The sequence below is a fragment of the Melospiza melodia genome, chromosome 13, assembly GCF_035770615.1.
Source record: "Melospiza melodia melodia isolate bMelMel2 chromosome 13, bMelMel2.pri, whole genome shotgun sequence".
Classification (NCBI taxonomy): domain Eukaryota; kingdom Metazoa; phylum Chordata; class Aves; order Passeriformes; family Passerellidae; genus Melospiza; species Melospiza melodia.
This window is the reverse complement of record NC_086206.1, coordinates 1,334,430-1,357,800: the sequence shown is the minus strand read 5'-3', so window position 1 is coordinate 1,357,800 and position 23,371 is coordinate 1,334,430.

Sequence of the window (23,371 nt, the reverse complement as noted above, 5' to 3'; positions counted from 1 at the left end):
GAAGGAACAAATAAAATAGGAATTGGGGATGTTCCATTAGTTCCAGAAGCAGGGTGAAAATTATTAGGACGGGATTTACAGGTGCAGTTTGACATTGGAGTGCTTCCAGAGGAAGGGAAAATGGTAGTTAAGCTTCTCCAATTAAGGGAAGAGGATGAGGACAAAATTAATGAGATGGTGTGGGCAAAACCAAAAAAAACTGGTAAACAGAACATGAAACCTATAGTATTAAAAATAGTTAATGTGAACCATCTGGTTCAGGTACGACAATATCCACTCTCCCTGGAAGGGAGACAAGGATTGCAGCCACTGATCCAGGACCTACTTGAGGATAGGACCTTAGAACCATCTATATCCCCCATAAGACACCCATATTACCAGTAAAGAAGTCAGATGGGACTTACAGGCTTGTTCAAGATTTGAGAGAAGTGAACAAAAGAATTGTGAATCCGTACCCAGTAGTGCCTAACTCCTCTACACTGCTGAGTAATATCCCCCTAGCACAGCAGTGGTTCAGTGTGATAGACCTAAAAGATGCTTTTTAGGCATGTCTACTGGCAGAGAAAAGTGGGATATATTTACCTTTGAATGGGAGGACCCTGATTCTGGGAGGAAGCAACAGCTTCGGTGGACTAGGTTACCCCAAGGGTTTTCCGACTCCCCTAACCTCTTCGCTCAAGCCCTAGGAGAAGTAATACAGCTCTTCTCCATCAAACCTGAGATAAAATTCTAGGTTGGAAGGGACCTTTAAGATCATCGAGTCCATCCCATGTTCTAACACCTCAACTAGATCATGGCACCAAGTGCCACATCCAGTCTTTTATTAAACACATCGAGGGATGGTGACTCCACCAGCTCCCTGGGTAGATGATTCCAGTATTACCACTCTTTCTGTGAAAAACTTCCTTCTGAATTCTAGCCTGTGTCTCCCCTGGCGCAGCTTGAGACTGTGTCCTCTTGTTCTGTCTGTTGTTGCCCGGAGAAAGAGACCGACCCCCAGCTCACCACAGCCACCCTTAAGCAAGTTGGAGAAGGTGATAAGGTCACCTCTGAGTCTCCTTTCCTCCAGGCTGAACAACCCCATCTCCCTCAGTCCTTAATTATACGGCTTGTGTTCCAAGCCCCTCACCAGCCTTGTTGCTCTCCTTTGGACATGCTCAAGCATCTCAACGTCCCTCCTAAACTGAGGGGCCCAGAACTGGACGCAATACTCCAGGTGAGGCCTCACCAGTGCCGAGTACAGCAGAAGAATGACCTCCCTGTTCCTGATGGCCACACCATTCCTGATACTGGCCAGGATGCCATTGGCCTTCTTGGCCACCTGGGCACACTGCTGGCTCATGTTCAGCCAACTGTCAACCAGCACCCCCAGGTCCCTTTCCACCTGAGCACTGTCCAGCCACACCGTCCCAAGCTTGGAACATTGTAGGGGGGTTATTGTGGCCAAAGTGCAGGCCTCAGCACTTGGACTAATTGAACTTCATCCCATTAGATTCTGCCCATACATCCAACTGTTCCAAGTCCCTCTGCAAAACCCTCTGTCCCTCTAACAGATCAACACACACTCCCAGCTTAGTGTCATCTGCAAATTTGCTAATGAAAGCCTCTAAACCCTCATCCATGTCATCAATAAAAATATTAAACAGAACTGGCCCCAGCACAGATCCCTGAGGGACATGACTGGTGACTGGCCACCAGCTGGATGCAGCACCATTCACCATCACTCTCTGAGCCCAGCCATGCAGCCAGTTCCCAACCCAGCAAAGAGTGCTCCTGTCCAAGCCATGGGCTGCCAGCTTGTCTAGGAGTATGCTGTGGGAGACAGTGTCAAAGGCCTTGCTGAAATCCAAATAAACAACATCTGCAGCCTTCCCTGCATCCACTGGATGGGTTACCTGGTCATAGAAGGTGACCAGGTTGGTTAAACATGACCTACCCCTCCTAAACCCATGCTGGCTGGGTCTGATACCCTGGCCATCCTGTAAATTCTGTGTGATGGCACTTAATATAAACTGATCCATTATTTTGCCAGGTACTGAAGTCAGGCTGACTGGTCTATAATTACCAGGATCCTCCTTTGCACCCTTTTTGTGAATGGGTATCACATTGGCCAGCTTCCAGTCATCCGGAACCTCACCAGTGAGCCAGGACTGTTGGTAAGTGATGGAGAGTGGCTTTGCAATCTCATTTGCCAGCTCTCTCATTACCCGTCTGGTCCCATAGATTTATGAACATCCAAGCATTTCAGTAGTTGTATGACTGCCTCCTTTCAGATAATGTGGGGACCATTCTGCTCCCTGACACCATCAACCAGCCCAGGCGGGCAGGTGTCTTGAGGGCAAGTCATCTTCCCACTAAGAACTGAGGCAAAGTAGGCATTAAGCACTTCTGCCTTCTCCTCATCTGCAGATACTAAGTTCCCTCCCTTGTCCAATAAAGAACAAAGGCTGGTCTTACCCTTCCTTCTAGCATTAATGTATTTGTAAAAACATTTTTTATTATCCTTTACAGAAATCACCACTCTAAGCTCAAACTGAGCTTTGGCCTCCCTGATTTTTTGTCTGCATGCTCTAGCTGCCTTCTTGAACACTTCCTTAGAGACCTGACACTCCTTCCAATGCTGATACATCCTCTTTTTATTACTAAGTTCCTCCAAAACCTTCTTGCCCAGCCAGACTGGACATTTACCCCATCGACTGATCTTTCGGCACACAGGGACAGTCTGTTCTTGTCACGTGTCTTGTCACAATCTTCTGCCACATTTCCCCAGCACAGGCACTCCTGTGTGCTCACAGACACAAGAGCCAGTGTAAGGCACCTGTGAGTAATTCCCCTGAGGGCAAGCAATGCTCCCTGTGGATCCTTTGGCATCTCCCCAGTGAGTGAAGGAGGAGTGGGGGGATCAGCCCAGGCTCCGTTGTTTGAGATCCCCGAGTGCAGCAAACGGGAGAGTTCCTGGCTGGGAAAGGCCCCAGTCAGAGGGAGTGGCTGGCCCAAGGGCTCCTTTTGGAGCGCTGTTTGCAGGGCCCCAAGAGAGGGGCTTCAGTCCCAGCAATGGTTCATCCTGGACGCACTTGGCATCAGCAGCTTTCCTTGGCAGTGTGAGAACAGGGATGTTGTGCCACTGAGGGAACAAAAACAGTTCCCAGGGCTGCTCCTAGAGAAAGCAGGAGCTGGTTGGGCAGCAGCAGTGCCTGGAGCAGACAGTGTTTGTGATGAGCTGCAGAGGAGCTGAGCCCAGGGGCTGTTGGCCAAGGCCGAGGCCCAAGGAGCATTTCTCAGCTGGCAGGGCGGCCTGAGAAGGGGAGGGGGGAATGCAGCAGCACAGAGCCATAGAACCAAGGGACCATTGTGACACTGTGGGGCCCTGTGAGACCAAGGGACTATTGTGACACTGTGGGGCCTCATGGAATCATGGAGACCACTGTGACATTGCTGGGTCTCAGGCAACCAAGGGAACTGTACTGACTATGTGGCTCCACGAAATGTAGGGATCATTGTGACACATAGAGGCCCTATCAGACCAAGGGTCCATTGTGACACTGCGGGGCCTCATGGAACAGTGAAGACCATTATGACACTTTGGGGTGTCATAGAACCAAGGAGCCATTTTGACACTTCGAGACTCCATGGAGCCAAAGGTCCATTGTGACATTGCAAGGACTCATGGAACCATGGAGACACCATTAGGACACTTCACAGCCTCATGGAACCATGGGGCCATTGTGACACTGAGGGGACTCATGGAATCATGGAGACCATTGGGATGCTATGAGGATCCAGGGAATAAGAAAAGCATTGTGACTCTGTGAGGCCTCATGGTACCAGTGAGAACATTGTGACCCTGGGGGTCCTCACAGGGTCCTCCAAGAGGACCATTGTGATCCTGTGGGGCCTCATGAAAACAAGAGGCCTTTGTGACACTGCAGGGCTGCGTGGAACCAAAGGTCCATTGTGACATTGCAGGGCTCATGAAACAGAGGAATCCTGTGACATTGTGAGGCCTTCTGAAACATTGGGGCCACTGTGACATTGTGGGACGCCATTTAACCAAGGGTCCATTGTGACACTATGGGACCCCATGGAAACAAGTGAACATTATGGCACTGTGGGGCCTCATGGATCCAAGACACCATTGTGACACTATGTGGCCCCACAAAACCAAGGGAATGTGAAACAAGTCTGGCTGGTTTGGCCTCCCAAGGGCTGCCTGAAAAATCCTCTTGGCATACTGAGAGTCTTTTCTCATCTCCTATTCAAACAATGGGGCTCCGTGCTTTCCTTCCCTATTGAAACGAGCTTTCCTTCTCCTCCAGGCACCCGTGGACAGAACTGGGATTTCACCTCCAAACTTCCTTAAATCCAGGGATTGTTCCCATAAGAATATTGCCAGGACAAGTCTGGATGGCAATGGCTTCATGCAGCTCACCTCCCATCTATCCCCAAAACCCTGGGGAAGGCTCTGTGCTTTCCTTCCCATGGGAGAAAACTGTCCTGCTTCTCCAGGTGCCCATGGCTGAGATTGTGTTTCCACCACCAAAATTCCCAGTCGCTCTGTGGCCGGCACAAAGGCTTCAGCAGAACCACCAAAGGCCAAGGGGCTTCTGGCTATTTTCCCTGCAACACTGCACACCTGGGCAGCTGGCTGAGCACAAGCACCCTTTTCCCCCTCTTCTCCTATGCCCTACTGACCCTGTGCAGGAAAAGAAAGATCCTGGGACTCTGTGTATTGTAAGATATTCTATTCTATTCTACTCTAAGATATTCTATACTCAACAAAACAGAAAATACAAACAGAAAAATCTCAAAGAACAGAAAGAAAATCCCTGCTGGCTCAAATGGCTCCAGCAGACAGTCTTGCAGATCATCTCTCTGCAGAGCTCCAGCAGAACAGCAAAGCAGTGCCGCACAGACGAGGCCGTTTCCTCCACGCACTGCGGAACTGATCTCGCAGCTTACGCCATGGGGAGTAGGAAGCTCTCTGTACGGCCCGGAGAACTAAACAAGATTCAATGGCAGCATCTCTGATTGCAGGACTGCTGTCATAGGCCATTTCTTCAAGGGCTGCAAGAGAGAGGAACAGAGGCAAGGTCAGATCCCGCATGTGCAGGGAGCCAAGGAGATCCCCCTGCCAGGGCCGTCCCGGTCGGCTCTCGCCATGGCCCGCAGGGAGCAGGGAGCAAGGGGATCAGCCCGAAGGTGCTGGACACGAATGGCACACGTGGCCCTGAAATCTCTGTGTGCTCTGCCCACGGGTGCAGATCCCTCCGCAGCCGGAGCAGGGCTTGCAGCTGCCCCCTCCAGCCCCCGCGGTCAGCCCGCTGCCCTCACACACTCACCAGTGCAGATCAGCTGCAGCTCTTGCTGCTGCCCCCTCAGGTGCCGCCCGGCCATGCCTGTGAACACAGAGCCTGTCACGGCGCCAGCGGCACAGCTCCCTGCCAGCGGCGCTGCCGGCGCCGTGGCCACACGGGCTGCTGGCCGGGCAGGGCTCAGCCCGGGCCCTTGCCGCACGCTGCCGCCCCAGGGCACGGCTGCCAGAGGGCGGCAGCAGCAACGCCCAGGCCAGGCGGGGCTCCACGGCGCCGGGCCGGGCTGGCGCTGCCGGGGCAGCAGGCGGGGCCGGGGCCGAGCTGCGGCGGGCCGGGGAGGAGCCCGGGCTCGGGACTCACCCATGAACCTGCCGGCCGCCTCTCGCAGGGGCTCCTGTGGGCTCTGCAGGTAGCGCAGAGCCCGGCGCAGGTGCTCGGCCGCTCGGCTCCTGTCCGCTGCCAGCTGGAGAGAGCGGCAGGAAGGAAGGGTTGGCGCGGGCTCAGCTCCTGGGCCGGGCGCTGCCTGCGCCCAGCGCCAGCCTCCCCTGCCCGCACAGCCCTGAGGCGCGGCCAGCAGCCGCTGGCCAAGGGCTCCCGAGGGGAGGGGGCGGAGGGCCGGCTGCTGCCCGGGGAGCCGCGGTGCCGGCCCGCAGCCCTGCCGGACCGGGGCTCCATGGGCACCCGGCTCGGGCCCACGGGAGCCTGGAGCAGAGCCCGCGCGGCCTCTGGCTGCAGCAGCGGGCACAGCTGCCAGCCCCGCACACTGAGCACCGCCCCCAGGGACCTTCGCCATGCTGAGGCTGGGGGTTCTCGGCTGCTCTTACCAGGCACTCGCCAAAGCTCTGATCCAGGTGTAGCATTTGTTCGATGTCCCTCCTCTTCAGGAATCTGGCTGAGGAATGCAGCGTTTCCCGGGAGGCCTGGAGAGCAGCAGAGATGCAGAGATGGCCCCACAGTCCCGGGCACAGGAGCATCCCAGTGGCACAGGCTGGAGGAGGCTGCAGCCCGCAAGGTGCCGGGGCAGCAGGCAGCCCAAGCCCCTGCCGGGGGGACAGCAGGTGGCCGCAAGTGCTCACCTCAGCAACAATCTGATTCTCATCATGGCAGTGGAAGTAGAGAGGGAGCAGGCTCTGGCGCACGTGGGACTTGAGGGCCTTTCTTCCCTCTTCTGTTGATAAGTCCAGCATCTCTTGAAAGACAGCCATGGAGCTCAGCTGCACCTGGATATCATCCTGGATGAAAGGAAAGGGCAAAAGACCTGAGCATCAGCTGCTTCAGGCCCCCAGGGCACAGGCCTGCATCTGCACAGGGCACCAAGGGTCCGGACAGCAGCCAGTGGCCGTGGCTGTGGGCACAGAGCCTTACGCTGTCAAAGAGTGGCAGGAGCGCCTCAGCCAGCTGCAGGGCGATGGGGGTGGCTATTGGGGCACCATTATCCAGGAGCAAATATCTCAGTAAAAGAATGCTCATCCTGATCATGTCGCTGTCATTTTCTTCCAGGAGCTCCACAAGACTTCTGGTCAGGCTCCGCAGTTTTTCGGCCTGTGCGGAACACCACTTTGTGAAAGGCCGCCCTGCTGCCGCAGGGCCCAGAGGCCAAAGGCCTGTCCCGAAGCACTGGGGCAGCTGAAGCGGGAGGCAGGAGAGCTGGGAGCAGCTGACCTAGCGGCCGAAGCCCATGCAAGGCCAAGCGACTGCGTTGCCCAGCCCCACACTGCCTGCACAGCTTCAGCCACTGCCCCCTTCTCACCATCAAGGGATTCTTGCCCAGCACTACGAGGCCTCGGAGTGCCAAGTAACGCCTGGCCATGTGCTCGCTCTGCAGGTTCTGTGCCAGGATCTCCAGAACACTGTCACTGCATTCGCTCAAGTCCAGGCACTCGAGGACCTGAAGGGCACAGGGCAGTGACAGGGGAGCCGGCCGGCAGGAGCCCGGAGCTGCACAGGGCCGGGCCCAGGCAGCAGCACAGGGCACGGGCACTGTCCTGGCAGCTGTGGCTGCGAGAGGCCAGAGGGCTGGGAGGCAGCTCAGCCAGGCAGCGCTGGCCTTGAGGCTCACCTCCACAAGGAATGCCAGGGCAGGGAAATCCCAGTATGGCATCTCTTCACCGAGCATGGCGAGCAGGTAGAATGCAACCGCGGAACAAAAGTGGATGGCTAAGCGGCAAATTTCTCTGAAGAGGGGAAAAAGGAAACAAGACCCTGAGCTAGTGAGGCAAACCTCTCCCAGGCGTGACTCATCCAATTCTCGTCTTTCCACAGCACCCTTCCAGCAAGGGGGCGTGGGCCATTTGGCAGTTGGTTGCTCATGGGCACCCTCCTCTGCCAGCCTTTTCCAGTCCGCTTGGCCGTTCCTTTAGTGACAAGGCCCTCTGGCCCATGGCCACCACGGACACTTTGTGGGCCATCTGGGCACAGAGCAGCAATGTCAAAGGCAGTGGGGAGAAGGGGGTCTCACCTGGCAAGCAGAGCCACGGCAAAGTGGTGAGTGTCAAGAGAGAGCAGCGTGTCCCAGGCACACCTGCGCTCCATTGCCACCACCACATCCTCGCAGCGGAGAAGGCAGAGCAGGGACTTCAGGGTGCGCACTGCAAATCTGTGTGCAGAGCAAAGCCCAGGTCACACTGGCAGCACTGGCTCCTTGGCAGGCCACGTGGCAGGGACAGGAGGAGTGGCATGGAGCACCTGTTGGGGCTGGTGGCAAGGTCGTGCTCTTCCTGGCATCCCTTCCAGAAGGTGTCCACCGCCTCTGGCATATCCAGAGTGCTGAAGAACACTTGGAATAGCAGATGCACAAATAGGCGGGGGAAATACACCTTCAATATCCGTGGCAGACAGGGCACCTGGAGGATCTTCCACATCACCACGGTTGCCTGCAAAGGACAAAGCCCACCGAGACAGCGCTCAGTGCCGAGGCGTGAGTGTGGCAGGGAGAGGCCCGGAGAGACCTTGGCAGGGGGAGCACGGGGCCTGGTGGGCCTGAAGCTGCCCCTGGGCCAGGTTTCAGGCCAGCGCCTGAGGCAGGGAGATGCAGTGGGGGAAGGAGGATGGAGAGCTGCTGGAGAGGCAGCCTTGGGGCCAGCAAAGGCCAGTTGCAGAAACTCACAGCCAGGGCAAAGACACCCGTTTCATCCCCATCGGAGGTGCAGGTGCTGTACTCTGGCCAGCTCCCCAGCACATCCAGGAGGATCAGCTGCGCCAGCTCCACAGTCCTGGCTGAGCCCATGATGGTCTTCCACATGGCCATGGCAGCTCTGCAGGGTTAGAGCTGTGTCTCAGGAGCGTCTCAGACAAAGCACCGGGGGCAGCTGAGCTGGCTGCCATATCTGCCTGGGCCCACTGCCCCCCTGCCAGCAGCAGCCCGACAGCCCAGCCCTGTGGGGACAGAGCCCTGAGAGGCGGCAAGGGAGCATGGCAGCAGGCTCAGGGGCTGACATGGCAGGGCTGGGAAAGGGAGCAGCCAGAGGGCCCTGGAACTCTCTGTTGCTCAGACACCTGGGCAGGCTGTACAGGGTGATGGGCTGGGGAGGCCTGAGCCCTGTGGGCAGGTGGGCCCCATACCTGTCACAGGACGGGGCCACTCGCAGGAGCGTCATGACTGCGTCATTTGGCTGTGCTTCGGTGAGATCCAGCAGGGTCTTGTCCAGCCTGTGCTCAGCAGAATCGTTGGCCATGAGCCACTGGTGGATGTAGCTCACCATGGCAGGCACCTGGAGAAGGCACAGGGAGACTTGGAAAGCTGCCAGAGGGAGCAATGTTCCCAGCTTCCCCAGAGAAGTGCTTCCCTTCCCACCCCACTGCCATGTGGCCTGAAAGGCTCACAGCAACCAGCATGCGTGGCTGGGGAGGCCAAGCAATTGCTGGGAGGATCAAAGCCTGGCCACAGGCTGCTTACTTGCTTTGGAGTGTATAAATGTTCCTCTACAAGCATAGAGAGCAAGGCAGCACTGGTCTTGCTTTGGAAGATGGGCGAGTACGGTCTGAGGCCTCTGCCCGTAGCGATGGTCTCTTCCTCCTCGATTCTCTTGAGGAAGAGGCAAACGAACTGTAGGAGAAGGGCAGGAAGCCGGGGATGTTGCATGGAGTGCTCCACACACGGTGCTGGGCTGAGCAGGGACAGCAGGCCCAGCCCAGGTGGGGGTGGCTGCAGGTACCTGCGCTGTTCTGCGGAAGCGGCCACGGCTGGACTCCTGCTCTTGTGTGCGCTCCAGGGCTGCATCTGGCAAAGAGCGAGCGCAGCCAGAGATGAGGGACTGTGGGAGAGGCCGGAGAGCACGGCCCAGCCCTGCGCTCCCCAGGCAGGGAGAGCCCCGGGATGCCCCAGGGGATGGAGCACAGCCACTGCGGGGTGTCTGCCCGGCCCCTCTTCCGTCCTGTCTGTGGGCATGCCCCAGGGGATAGCATGGCACAGCACGGCATGGCATGGTGTGGGGCCAAGCTGGCAGCAGGCTCCAGTCCTGTGGCCCAGCCGTGCCACTCACCCTCCTGCGGTGGCTGGAACGGCACCACCGCTTCAGTCTGCTGTGCCGGGGCAGCTCCAGGGCCTTCTTCCTCCTCCTCCACCCAGGCCAGCTCAGGCACGGCCAGGTGTCTCTGCAACATGTCTCTGCCTGGATTTGTGGCTACTTGCAGGAGAGATGCCCTGGAAAAGCTCCAAGTCACCAAATCAGGCAGGGTGCCTGGAAGGCACCTTCAAGTAAGAAGCCTCAGGAAGGCTACAGGACAGCAAGTCCTGCACTCGGTCTCAAGGGCTCCTGCCACAAGGACAGGAGACTCCTGTCAAGAACTGTGGTCTGGCCTCAAGGGCACCTGCAGAAGAGAAGCCTCAGGGAGACCACAGGTCAGCAAGTCCTGTGGTCTGGCCTCGAGCTCAGCTGCAGGAACAAGGCTTCAGAAAAGCTCCGGGTGGGACGCGAACGAGCGCGCTGTGCGGGGGCTCCTCACGGCACCGCTCAGTCTCGTCCTGTCCTGTCGCGTGCTCTGAGCACTGTGGCGTGCTCTTGTCACAGCCAGCTCCTATGTCACCAGGTGTCACAGAGGGCCCTTGGACACCCGGTTCCATGTCACAATGACTGTGTGGCACCGTGTCACCAAGGGCCCTTGCACACACTGCCGCCTGCCTTGGCGCCAGCCCCAGCCCACCCAAAGTGGCCCCGGTTGGAAGGAATGGCTGGCGCCAGGAGTCTAAGCCAGGCCGACAGGATCTTTAGGAAGGGCTCAGAGCACCAGTGAACGCTGCCCTGCTCTGTGGGCTCAGGGCAGCAGAAGGAGCCCCCAGGGCTGCCGTCGCAGCCGTTCTGGGAAGGGCACAGGGCCTTGCAGGGAAGCTGGCACGGCCTCCCTGGGACACGTCCCGGCTGGTGGCCGTCCTGGTGTGACACCGCACAAGGAACGTGTGGGCCCGAGCATGAATGCTGCTCTGAGGCCTGGGGCCCGGGGAGCGCTGACATCAGCAGGTGTGGCAGAGTCCCTGGCCAAGCAGACCTGCCACCGCCCGAGCCCTGGCAGCACTGGTGCCTGTCTCCTGCCCCAGAGACCTGTGCCCCTGGGGGGCTTCTGTGCCAGAAGGAGCCAAAGCCCACGTGCATGGTGGGCTGTGCTCCTAGCTGCAGGGGCTGATGGCAGAAGCACCTGCAGCAACTGCTGGCACACTTGGTCTCTGTCAGATGATGTTGCTCCTTCCTGAAATGAATTTTTCTCATGGAAGGCATTGGCAGTAGCACCAGAGCACCATCCATTGCTGAGTTTTGCAGGGCAATTAGAATGCAAAGTTAACAGTCTGAAATTTCCTTGTGCTTTTCTCACTCTCTTCCCCACATCCTGGAAAAAATAGAATCTGCCCAGCCTCTGCTATTCTCAGCTTCAGTTGCTGCATGTCTTGCTCTGGCAGCTCATGTCCAGACAAAACTGTGTCCCTGCTGAGCACAGCAAGAAGCGGCCACAAAGTGGCAAGTTCCCCAGTGAACATCAAGGCAGATATGTGGAAGTGCAGAGCATAAGGACAACTCTGGGAGGAGAAGCTCTTCTGTGTCTCTGATGATGGTGCCCACACCCTGAAGCAGCAGCCAAGAGAAGCGCTGGAAGCAGACGGGCGCAGTTTTGGGGCAGCACAATATCAAAAGTTATGAAACCATTAGCCAGAATGCAAAGGAGGACTGCAAGGCTGGAGTGTGGCCTGGAGGGGAAGCCCTAGATGCAGCTGAGGCCACTTTGTTCAGCCTGGAGGAGAGTAAAGGGCGTCATTGTGGTCTTCAACCTCCTCCTGAGGGGAATCAGAGGGTGTCGACGGAAGGGAACCAGGACATCAGTTTGATCATCACAGGCTCGATTTTATTGATCAGTACAGCGGGTTAAATACAGTTAATAATGAGCTTCATACATATTGCAAAAGTTGAGCTCAGGATTGGTCAGCTTACATATCAGCACCTACGCCTACTTCTACATTCCTATGGTTCTACTTTTGATACTTTCTACATATTCTTAGGATATATCCAGGACTAATCTCAACTCCCTATCCTCATGTTGCAGCAAGGTCACTGCTGACTCTTCCTTTCAGCTTGCTGACTGCTGACTTTTCTCCTTCAGTTTAACCAGTGGCATTATATCAGTGTGGCCTTTCTCAGCTAACCAATTATTAATAATGCTCTCCACATTTCTCCCGTTTTCTTCTTGTGCAAGGAGATTAGTTTGCCATGTTTTTGCTATTGTACAGCTGACCATGTTTTGGATACAGTTAAAGATACAAGGCAAAATAAGCAAAAACAGTAAAATTACACCCAGCAGTCCTATAGCATAGATCACAAGGTTCCTCAGCCACGGTCCGATTCCTAAGCCTTTAAGCCATTCGTCAATTCCTAAACCGTCCTCTTCCTTAAGTTTGTGAAGTCCCTGTTGTAATTCTTTTGTCTTAGTGTGAATGGACACCGAATGATCAGACAGATTCATGCAACACATTCCCTCGAACTCTTCACATCCATGCCCTTGTGCTAAGAGCAAAAAATCTACAGCAGCTCTATTTTGCAAAACAGCATGGTTAACACTTTGCACATCTGCAGTTAGCATGTCTAGAATTTGTGATGTCTTGTTCAGCTCATCCCTTGCCCAGCATCCTAATTGTTTTGCTAAATTCATGGCTTTATTGGCAGATCCTCCTGGTAAGATAGTTGAAACCACCACCTGTTTGAATGTGCCCCAAAACCGTGGATCTCCTATCTTGCTGCAGTCTAAGTCATGTATGCTACGTTTTCTCCTGTTTGAATTTTGACTCAGCTGCATTAGCAAGGACACATTAGGATGAAACAATGACAATTTTCCCAAAAAACAGGGTCCACCCTATGGTTTAGCTGGTATACCATTCCATGCCCTGTCTCCACAAATCAAAAATATTCCTGTGGGTAATTTCATTGGTGCTGTGATATTTGTGCCGTTACATTGACTGTAATGCTGTGGAGAGAATTCACTTACATTTAGGGATGAATCTAGGGTGGCCCATGTTTCTTTAGGTTGGTTTAAATTCTGAGCACCCGAAAGTTTGAAGCTAAACCATCCACCAGCTGTAGTGTTAGATATGCTGGCATTTGTACTTCCAAAAAGATCCAATTCCTCAGGAGGAGAATGCAAAGAGGTGTTAAGTGATTGGATTAGTAAGCATTGACGATAGCCATCACTCTGACCTGCAGTATACCCTTGTTGCACCGGCAATGTGATGCTTGACATGTTAGACATACATAAGGTTTGATTGTTTATCAAACTGCAAAATTCTCCAGGAGACCACACCGGAAGTCCCACCAGGCATGTTCGAAATGGGTTAGTGACTCCTCCAAGACTAAGACAAAGTGATGATTGGTTAGTTTGATTAGCAAGTGTTACCCATAAATTTTCCCTTGGTTGACTAAAGTGTGTTACTCCTACTGCTTCACTTGCTACAGCATTGAGCAGTATAACAAAAACAAACCTCATTTTTCTTTCTGCTTGCTTTGCTTCTCCTTTTCTTCCTTCTGCTTACGTTGTTTTTCCTTTCTTCGCTGTCTTTTCCCTGGTTTGCTAGATTGTCTATTGTAAGGCTGAGTCAATTCTTGAATATACTGATCTAATTCTAAATCAGCATCCTTGCTCACAAGTATAGCACGAGGTAAGTTTGAAGGCAAATCAGCTTTGCAGCGAGCTGATATGATGCGTGAGGCTCTAGTAATTTCAAATATTCTAAGGTTTTCCTGTAACTTCCACCTAAGATATGCTATAACCACTTGTTCTGCACTCTCAAAGAGCTGTAATCCTGTCCGTCCTGGCAGGCCAGTACTTTGTTCAAGAGCTCTAACCCAGATATGATTTCGAATCCACTTTCCAAAACAAGATGTACACCATAAATATCCCAATGACCTCTGTGAATACCAATAAACCTGATTACAATCTGCACAATGCAAAGCTACCCATGCATAGCATTTATCTTTATCCTTTTTGCAAACATAACAAGGAAGCGAATGTAAGTAAGGACCAGTATAAAATTGTGTTTCTTCAACCCAATGCAACCAATTCAATGGTGGTGATCGCAAAGCCTCTTCAGCCTTTTTACTATATGAGGCTAACAGCTCAAGGTCTTTCTTTAACACAAGGTGTATCTTATTTCGTAATCGTAGTTCTTGTTCGTTATCCTCCTCAACAACTATATCCTCCCGAGGGTCCCACAACAGTAAAATTGTTCTAATCATAGAAAATTAATTAGCAATCACTGATACCCCTATTCAAATGAGACCGTTCCCTTTTTTGCCTTCTTTTTCTTATCTGTCTTCAATCTTGCTGCTCCTAATTTCACTGGTCCTGCCACTTTCAAACTTAATTTTTGCAACTTATCAATGCAGCAATCTAATGCTCTATCAGGATCCCCTTGGAAGGGTCCTACAACTGAATGCTGTGTTAAAGGCACTAATTTCCTACACCTTATAGAAACTATACGTGATTTACTTTGAACCTTAATTCTATTTACAATACATTGTATTTCCCATCGATAATAAGCAAGAACCTTCTGTTCAGGAGACTCATAAAGATTTAAAGCTATATATGCGTTTTGCCCTGTTTGTCTCCTTAATTCATCTTGCCAGCTTTTTCCCCACGTATGCTCGTGTTCACAAGTATGACACCACAAATCCCGTAATAATGATTGTTCTATCCAAAAAGTTCTTTTACAACCCCCACAACGTAGAGCTATCCAGGCAGCACAATGTGGATTGTGACAGTCAAGGCAATGTAGTTTCGCTGGATCTGTTAAGGGAAAAGTTGATAATGAGTCAATGAAACGAATCAACTCCTGGGCCGTCCGGTAGTGACGTGTCAGTGCTCTGTCCACCGCTTCTGAGTACCCCTTCAATTGAAACAGTAGTGGTTGTAGGACTAGAAGCAGTTTCTTCCCCAGTCGCTCCTTGTCCTCCTCCGTAAGGCAATCCACCAGAGGCTGCGACAAAAACAGGTTTAGTCCACTTAGCAGGCACCCACAAAGGCCCTGTAGGTGAGGAAACACAAAGATACCCCCGACCCCAATATAATATTTTTGCAGGTTTTTCCCATAATCCTGTACTTGGGTTCTTATACTTAACCCAGACCTCTGTTTCCTTAGTATTTTCCTGACCTGACCTCGGATGATGTTTCATTGCAGGGGGGGTATCATCTTCCCCAAAAATGCATAAATGATTAATCACATACAAAACCTTAGCCAAACATGCTTGTGGATCTGTCAAATCTTGATGTTTTTCAATATACTGCTTAAGGGTACCGTTTGCTCTTTCCACTATTGCCTGTCCAGTAGAAGAGTGTGGAATACCTGTCACGTGCTTAACAGACCACTGATTCAAAAATTTCCGGACCCTAGCACTTACATAACCTCGACCATTATCTGTTTTGATACTCTTTGGAACTCCCATAACAGCGAAAAAACTTAACAGATGTCTGATAACCTGTATAGCTTTCTGTCCTGCCTGAGCCGTAGCCCATATGTAATGACTGTATGTATCTATGGTGACATGCACATGCTTGACTTTACCGAATCTAGCTATGTGTGTAACATCCATTTGCCATATCTCATTTATTTTTAAACCTCGAGGATTAACTCCAATGCCTAGACCTATCCCACCATTATGATAACTACATGTTGGACATGCTCTGACAATGGCCTTGGCTTCTGACAAACTCAGCTCAAAGTGTTTTGCTAAACCTCTTGCATTTTGATGATATCTACTATGTGCTTCTCTGGCCAATGTGTGCTTGTCAATAGGACAAGAATTATCAATGGGTAGGGTAGCCAATTTATCTGCACGTTCATTCCCTTCTCCTAAACCTTCAGACCACTTATGGCTCCTAATATGAATCACAGAATATGCTGCCTTTCTTTCTCGTAAAGCCTTCCTTAACTGTATCAGTAACTCATACAATCGTTTATTATTCACTTCCTTAATTGCTGCTTCCTCTATTCGTTTGACTACTCCTGAAACATACATAGAGTCTGTGACCACATTTAAAGGCTCCTGTAAGTTAGACACCGCCCATACTACTGCTAACAATTCCAAAGTTTGTAAGCTATCTGCAGGGTCTGCTGTGAGGAGTTGATGCTTCCATTGTCCTTTTTCTTGCCAGGTAACAGCAGCACGCCTTGATTTCTTTCCTGCATCTGTAAAAACTGTAATAGCTCCTTCTATGGGGTTTTCTTCTCTTAAAGGTCGAGTAATCCAGTTCCATTCTGTCATCCATTGCAAAACTCTAGGCACTAATTTACTAGTCTCTACTTTAGCAGGTGACATCAATAATGCTTCTTGTAAATTCTTTGAATTTATCAAGTACCAGTCCAAGGTTTCTATTTCCATAGGTAATCTAATAGTAGCAGGTTCTCTACCATCCACTTCAAGAATTCTGAGACGCCCCTTTTTGATTAATGCAGCCAATTGTTCAATTTTTTGATATTGTTTTCTTATGCTGTAGTGGTGGTGATAACCATTCCAACACCCGTATCTCCCCCGTTTTCTTTTGTTGTTGAGAGAGAGCACCAAGCAAGTGGCAAGGGCTATTCCAGATAGTAAGGTCAATGGGGTGGTCGAGTTGTCGACGAGACACATACCCTTGCTGTACACAGTTACTAATTTGCTGCAAGGCAAGATGATGCTCCCTTGTCAGGTGTACAGGAGTAGTAGGGTCCACACCTTTTAACAAAGGCTGTAGGGCTTCTAATAAGTGATTTGGTATTCCCACAATAGGCTTCAGCCACTGTAAGTCTCCCAGCAACTTCTGTGCATCATGTAGAGTTTTAATGTCCAATTGTAATTCCAATTTTTGTGGTATCACTATTTGATCCGTCAAAGTCCATCCCAAATATTTCCAGGGCTTTGTAGTCTGAATTTTCTCTGCAGCAATAACAAGTGAATATGCAGAAAGAGTATTTATAATGGTGTTAATCTGTAAAGAGGAGAATGGCTGTTGCTGTGCAAACAAAATATCGTCCATGTAATGATATATTATAGTTGCTGGCCATTTACGACGTAGTGGCTGTAATGCTGCATCAACATAAAGCTGACATAAAGTGGGAGAGTTGCGCATGCCCTGCAGAAGAGATGTCCATTCAAATCTTTTATCTGGTTCCCCACGATTTATTGCTGGTAAAGTAAAAGCAAATCTCTTCATGTCATCAGGATGCAGGCCAATAGTGAAAAAACAATCCTTTAGGTCAATAATTAAAAGTGGCCAGTGTTCTGGAATCATAGCTGGATTTGGAAGACCAGGCTGTAAGGCCCCCATTGGTTCCATTTGGTCATTTACAGCCCTCAAATCATGTATCAAACGATATTTCCCTGATTTCTTTTTGATTACAAAAATAGGTGTATTCCAAGGGCTTGTGGATAGTCGAAGGTGTCCCTTTGTATATTGTTCCTGTACCAATTCATGGGCATGCATAAGACTCTCCCCTTTTAATGGCCATTGCTTAACCATCACCGGTGTATCCGTTTTCCAGGTGAGTGGAATGGGGAAAGTCCAAGCAATGGCAATTACCCCAAAGGGTGCTGATTAGTTAACACCACTCCCAATTGTGTTAAAATGTCCCTTCCAATTAAGCAGGAAACTGTAGGAGGCAGTTGAACAATTGAAAACACAGCAGATATTTGTTGATTCTCAATGCACACAGACAAAGCCGGCGATCTACTTGCCAATGTAAATCCTCCTACTCCTGTAAGCATGTTTGATGAGGGAAATAGAGGCCAATGTTGTGGCCATGCTTCTGGAGAAATGATGCTAGTATCTGCTCCTGTATCCAATAATCCATAAAGGGTTATGCTTTGATGCCCATAGGTAATTTCAACCTTTTGTTTTGGTCTATTTTGTAAATCCACAGTTAAAAGTGTAACACCAGTAGAGCCAAAACCTTTCTCATCCCGTGTTTGACCAGTAAATGATTGTATTCCTGATGTCATTTGTGACAGTGGTACCAATTGTGCAATGCGTTGTCCTTTTGTAATTTTAATCGGAGGATAAAGGGTGTAAGCCATAATTTGTATTTCCCCTGTAAAGTCCGCATCGATAACACCAGGCAAAACAAATAATCCCAACATAGTTATAGAGGAACGTCCCAGCAATAATGCTCCACATGTTTGTCCATTTAGTATAAGAGGACCCTTTATTCCAGTGGGTATCTTCGCAGGCCGGTTCGTCATTAGTGTGACGTCTACTGCTGCTGATAAGTCCAAGCCGAAGCTCCGTGTTGTTGTGGGTTGCAGACAGGAGGTAGCAACGATGTTATGGCAGGAGCTGGTGTCTCCGATGTCACGGCAGTAACTTGTATCTGTCCCTCATTGCCGCATCGGTAACACTTGATGAATGGTCTCGAGCCTCTTTACGTGACTGCCAGTGAGCCGCTTTGGAGAGGAGCAAGAGCAGCTAACACCTGATTTTGAGTAGACTATGCTTTTGCAACCCTAATCCTAATTCCTTTAAGGCTTCTGCTATAAATGCCTGTGAAGCTGTTGGCATTAATGCCATTCGTTCTAATGCTTCCTCAATAGTCTAATTTGCCCCTAAAGTAGCTAACACTCTTTGGGTTGCTGGATTGCTATTTTGCAAGGCACACCTGCTTCAATAGCGCCCTGCAACACCAGCCCGATCTATAGCAGTAGCTGTTCTATCGATAAAATTTCCAAATGATTCTTCCCTTCCTTGCTTAATACCCATATAAGCCGGTAACCCTCCTGGCTCTTTAACCATATCTATTGCAGCACGCACTAACCACATAGACTCTGTAAGTTTATCAGCTCCCAATATCATCTGTGCCTCTGTACGCAAATATGCCTCTAAGCCCATCAGCTCCTTTACTGTTACTCCATGTAATGGGTCATGTGCATTAAACAATAACTGCTGATGCTGAGTGAATATCAACCGAACTATTCCTCTTAAATCATTAGGACATAAAACCTGAGTATTAAAAAGATAATCTAACATTTGCTTAACAGGTTCACTTTTTACTCCAAACTGACTAACCGTAGAACGTAGCTGAGTTAACAGCTTCCAATCTAAGGGAGTATATTCTGCTATATTATGCGTAAGGTTCCCCTGTGCATCATACTGTGGTGTGTATGTAACTGGACATGCAAGACTAGAAGCTATTTCCACCGCTTCACCATCCCCCATTTGCATTACTTCCTTTGCCAAAGCAGCCCAAGCTTCCCTCCTCTGTTTAGCCATCTCCCCCCATGGATCACGGTGTGCCCCTGGGATGGGATCTGGCCCTTTAAGGGTGCTATGCTGCTGGCGCTTCGGTGCAGACACCGAGGTTTCGCGCGGGGGGGGCAGTGAAGCAGGGGCTGGCTCGTGCGGGGGAAGCGGGAGCCCCCCCTCCCCCGCTGGAGCTGACAGTGAAACCGGAGCCGACTCACGCGGAGCCAGCCTGCGAGGGGGAACCAGCCCCCCCGCTGGAGCCGGCTCTGGCGGGGAAATGGGCCCTTCCCCCACCGAAGCTGTAACCTGAGCCGGCTCGCTGAGGGGAAGCGACGGAGCAAGGCTGGCAGCGGAGGCGAAGCTGGCTTGCTCCCACCCCCACCATCCAACCCGCCTGAAGCTGGTGGCGGAGGCAAAGCTGGTTTGCTCTTACCCCCACCATCCGACTCGCCCTCCCCCTCTGACAGGAAAGGTGCAGATGGTTCCACTGCGCCTATAGAGAAATCCTCCACACCACTTTGCTGGGGACTCTTAGGCATAAGTACCTTAGTTACAGAAGGTGCCAGGGGATCATCTTCACGACCATACCCTATATTCCTCTTATGAGCTTCTGTTGCCCTTTCTGCTGCCTTTCTCTCAGAGACCTGCTGAAGTAACGTGTTATACACCACCCGCCATAACTTCCCGAATTTCTTTGCTGACTTATCATAGTCTAGTACTGTATCCCACAATATTTCCCCAAACTTTCTCCACTCTGCTAGCTCATGAACTGTATGAGGATTAGAAAAGATACCCTTAGCATGGCCATAAGCTAATAACCCTGGTAACTCCTTTTTTAAATCTATCCCTTTTATCCCACGCCGCTCTAAATAGGCGGTAAATAAAGCATATGCCGCTTGCCTATCCATACCTATTAATCAGCGCGCGCTGTTGCAGCTCTCCAGGCTCCAGCGGACACGTATTGGCTTAAGTCACAGTTGTGAACCTTAAGGGTGCTTCAAATTCCGGCACCGTCCCGGCTGCTGGGACCCAAACCCAACTTCCGGACCGTGGCGTAATCCCTTTTTCTTTTAATCCGAGAAAAAGGGCAGAGATTCGGTTATGCCCGCATTCTCCACCATTTGTCGATGGAAGGGAACCAGGACATCAGTTTGATCATCACAGGCTCAATTTTATTGATCAGTACGGCGGGTTAAATACAGTTAATAATGAGCTTCATACATATTGCAAAAGTTGAGCTCAGGATTGGTCAGCTCACATATCAGCACCTACGCCTACTTCTACATTCCTATGGCTCTACTTTTGATACTTTCTACATATTCTTAGGATATATTCAGGACTAATCTCAACTCCCTATCCTCATGTTGCAACAAGGTCACTGCTGACTCTTCCTTTCAGCTTGCTGACTGCTGACTTTTCTCTTTCAGTTTAACCAGTGGCATTATATCAGTGTGGCCTTTCTCAGCTAACCAATTATTAATAATGCTCTCCACAAGAGGGGCTGCTGCAGCTCTCGTCACTGTTGGGACCAGTGACAGGACTGGAGAAAAGGGCAGGGAGCTGGGACGGGGCAAGTTTCATTTCCGTCTCAGGAAAAGGTTTTTCACCCAGAGCACGGTCAGGCACTGGGACGGGTTCCCCATGGACGCAGCCCAGCGGAGCCCGGGCTGGCTCTTGGGAAAACTGCGGCGCTGCGCCAGGAGTGGGGAACGGCCAAGGCGTGGGTTCTGCCTGCGGCTGAACCTGCTGAGCCACTGCTCAGTGGTTCAGGATCTACTAATTGCAGCACGGAGCAGGCCAAAGAGAAGGAGGAGGCTCCTCCATGGTGAGGTTCCACAGGCAAAGGTTTATTCCAAGGGAAGGATTCAGCAGCATAGAGCCGCCAGCACTTCTGTGCATGAGATTTTATCGGGGTACAACTCGGGGGGTGGATACAAAGGATTGAGCAAGAAGGAATCTGCAGGGGAGGAGCGAGGGGATTCCATCAGTTGCTTGGGACTAATTAGGACAGATGAGAGGAGAGGGTAGGACACGTGGGCCAGAGGGGCTTCCAGCAATAGGGGATTCCAAAGGGGTGGTGCAGTCAGGGGTTGGTGCAAGGCAAAAGTGACAGGGAAGGTTCAGGAATAAAGAGCTGGATTATCTTGAGAGGCAGGGAAGGAGCTGGAACAAAGAGCGGGGAATGGCATGAGGGACAGCTTTGAGGGAGGGAAAAACCTAGGGGTAAACCAACTTGGGGAAAATACGGGGTACATGAAAAGAAACCATTCTACGATAACTGATAAATAAACACGAACCGGAACACCCCAGGGAAATGGGCACAGCATCAATCCCGTCTGAGTTTGAGAAGTGTTTGAACAACTTGGAGCAGTCACCCAAGCTTTTAGACACTACATCCAAAGTCAAGGGTTGTGACCTCTGGGTTTACATGAGTATATACTCCTGAGTATGACTTTAGGCAGTGTTTTAAGAAACTCGTTTTATGTCCGATCATACCCCAATTCCTTGTAGATTGTGTGGAATGTGGAATGCTTTTGTTTTCACTTCTTGTTAGGACTATAAAAAAGAATATTCGTGCTGGGTGACTCAGAGACAGCCTGTGTATGTTAAGTGTAGTCTACAGGGGATAAAGAGAAGGAAACAAGAAGTACTAATAGATCCGGCTAAGTTTGGAAATTTAGAAGAATGAATAACACAAGAAGTAAAGATGGTATTAAAAAGAGTGCACTAGAATGTAATTTAGCAGATGAGAAAGATTTGGGAGGAGTCCCAGAGGGTAATTTTTCATGTAAGGTAATGTGATGAAATACTCTTACCCAATGGTAGGCTTAGTATCAATTAGAAAGTGGTGAAAAGTGACCCCCTAATGGAACGTTATGATCCATTGTTACAGTTGATGTTATTTTTAAGACAAGGAGAAAAATGGATCCAGTGATATATGCAGACATGGTTTTTACCCTGAAGAATAAACCCAAGTGTCAGAAAGAATGTGGCTTTGATTTGGCCCCACGGGACCTTTAGTCCTAACTTTGGAAAGAGATAAGAGGCAGAAAAGAAAGAGATGTCATTTAGCACACAGCATAAGGCAGAGATGTTTGAAATTGGCTCAAATTCACCAGGAAGACTGTGTTCTAGGTGTCCAAGACTTAGAGCTGAGTTAGCCCAGGCCAGCACGGGTACACTCCACCTCACGCAACCACTCCGGCCCCTGAATGAAAGCCAAATGAAGGCCGTGAGGATGAGATGAATAATCCAGGCGAGGGGACAATTTCAGGGACCTCCAGTGACAACCAACACAAGGAATAAAACCAAGAAAGCTTGGCCTTTAGTCACCCCCTTAAGGCAAGTCTTGAGTCCCCCAGGAGAAGCCATGTGGGTGAACATCTGCTTTTCTACTAGTGACCTCAAGAGTTGGTGGCAAAAAGTTAAAATGGATAGAGAAAACGCTAGCAAAGCAGCAAAAAGATTGGAGTTGATAGTCAAGAGTCAAGAGCCAGACTGAGGTGATAGTGATTTCATATTGACAGAGCTAACCAAACCAGCAGAAGAGTTGGTGATCAAGGTGGCCAGAGCACGTGTGCAGGGACAAATTGCTAGCGGAGCCTTGCAAGGTACAATGGACCAGCTGTGTCCTACTGCAAGCCCTTTGTGGGACGCAAACCATGCAGGCAGCTGTGCAATGTTAACCAGGTACCAGGACATAGTCACATTGGAATTAAAAAATGCCATTCCAAAACTTGGAATAACTTGATCAGTAATAGATAACGTTACACAGGGACAGCACAAGTCACCCACTGACTTTGTGGACAGGCTGTGAGCAGCTGCATGTAAATGCGCAGCCCTGCATCCCTGGTCAGATATGGGAAAGCAGCAGTGGGTTTCCCTGATGCCAGGGCAATCTAGCCCAGATGTCAGGCAGAAATTTCAGAAGCTGAAAGAGCCTGTCAAGAGAGACTTAAAGGCATGAATGAGAAAAGCATAGAAAGTGTATGATAATCAAGAGAGAGCAAATAAAGAAGAGCTCCCTGCAGCCATGGTGGCAGCTCTGGATCGGCACCAGGGAGAGGCCGGACGTGGGCGTGGATGAAGCAGTGGCAGGGACGAAAAGAGCAGAGGCAGAGGAGGTTCAAAGCAGCCACAGACCAAGCTGGGGCCAAATCAATGTGCATCTTGTAAGAAATCAGGACACTGGAAGTAAGGCCAGTGCCCAGAGTTGGCAGACAAAGTACACAAAACTCTTGCAGCCACTCTAGATGATAAGAAATGACCGAGACTGGCAATTCTTACCCTAGCAGGTTACCGGTTAAAATACAGCTAGAGAATAATAAAGAAGTTGAATTTTTAACTAATTGTGGAGACACATTTTCACTCTTGAA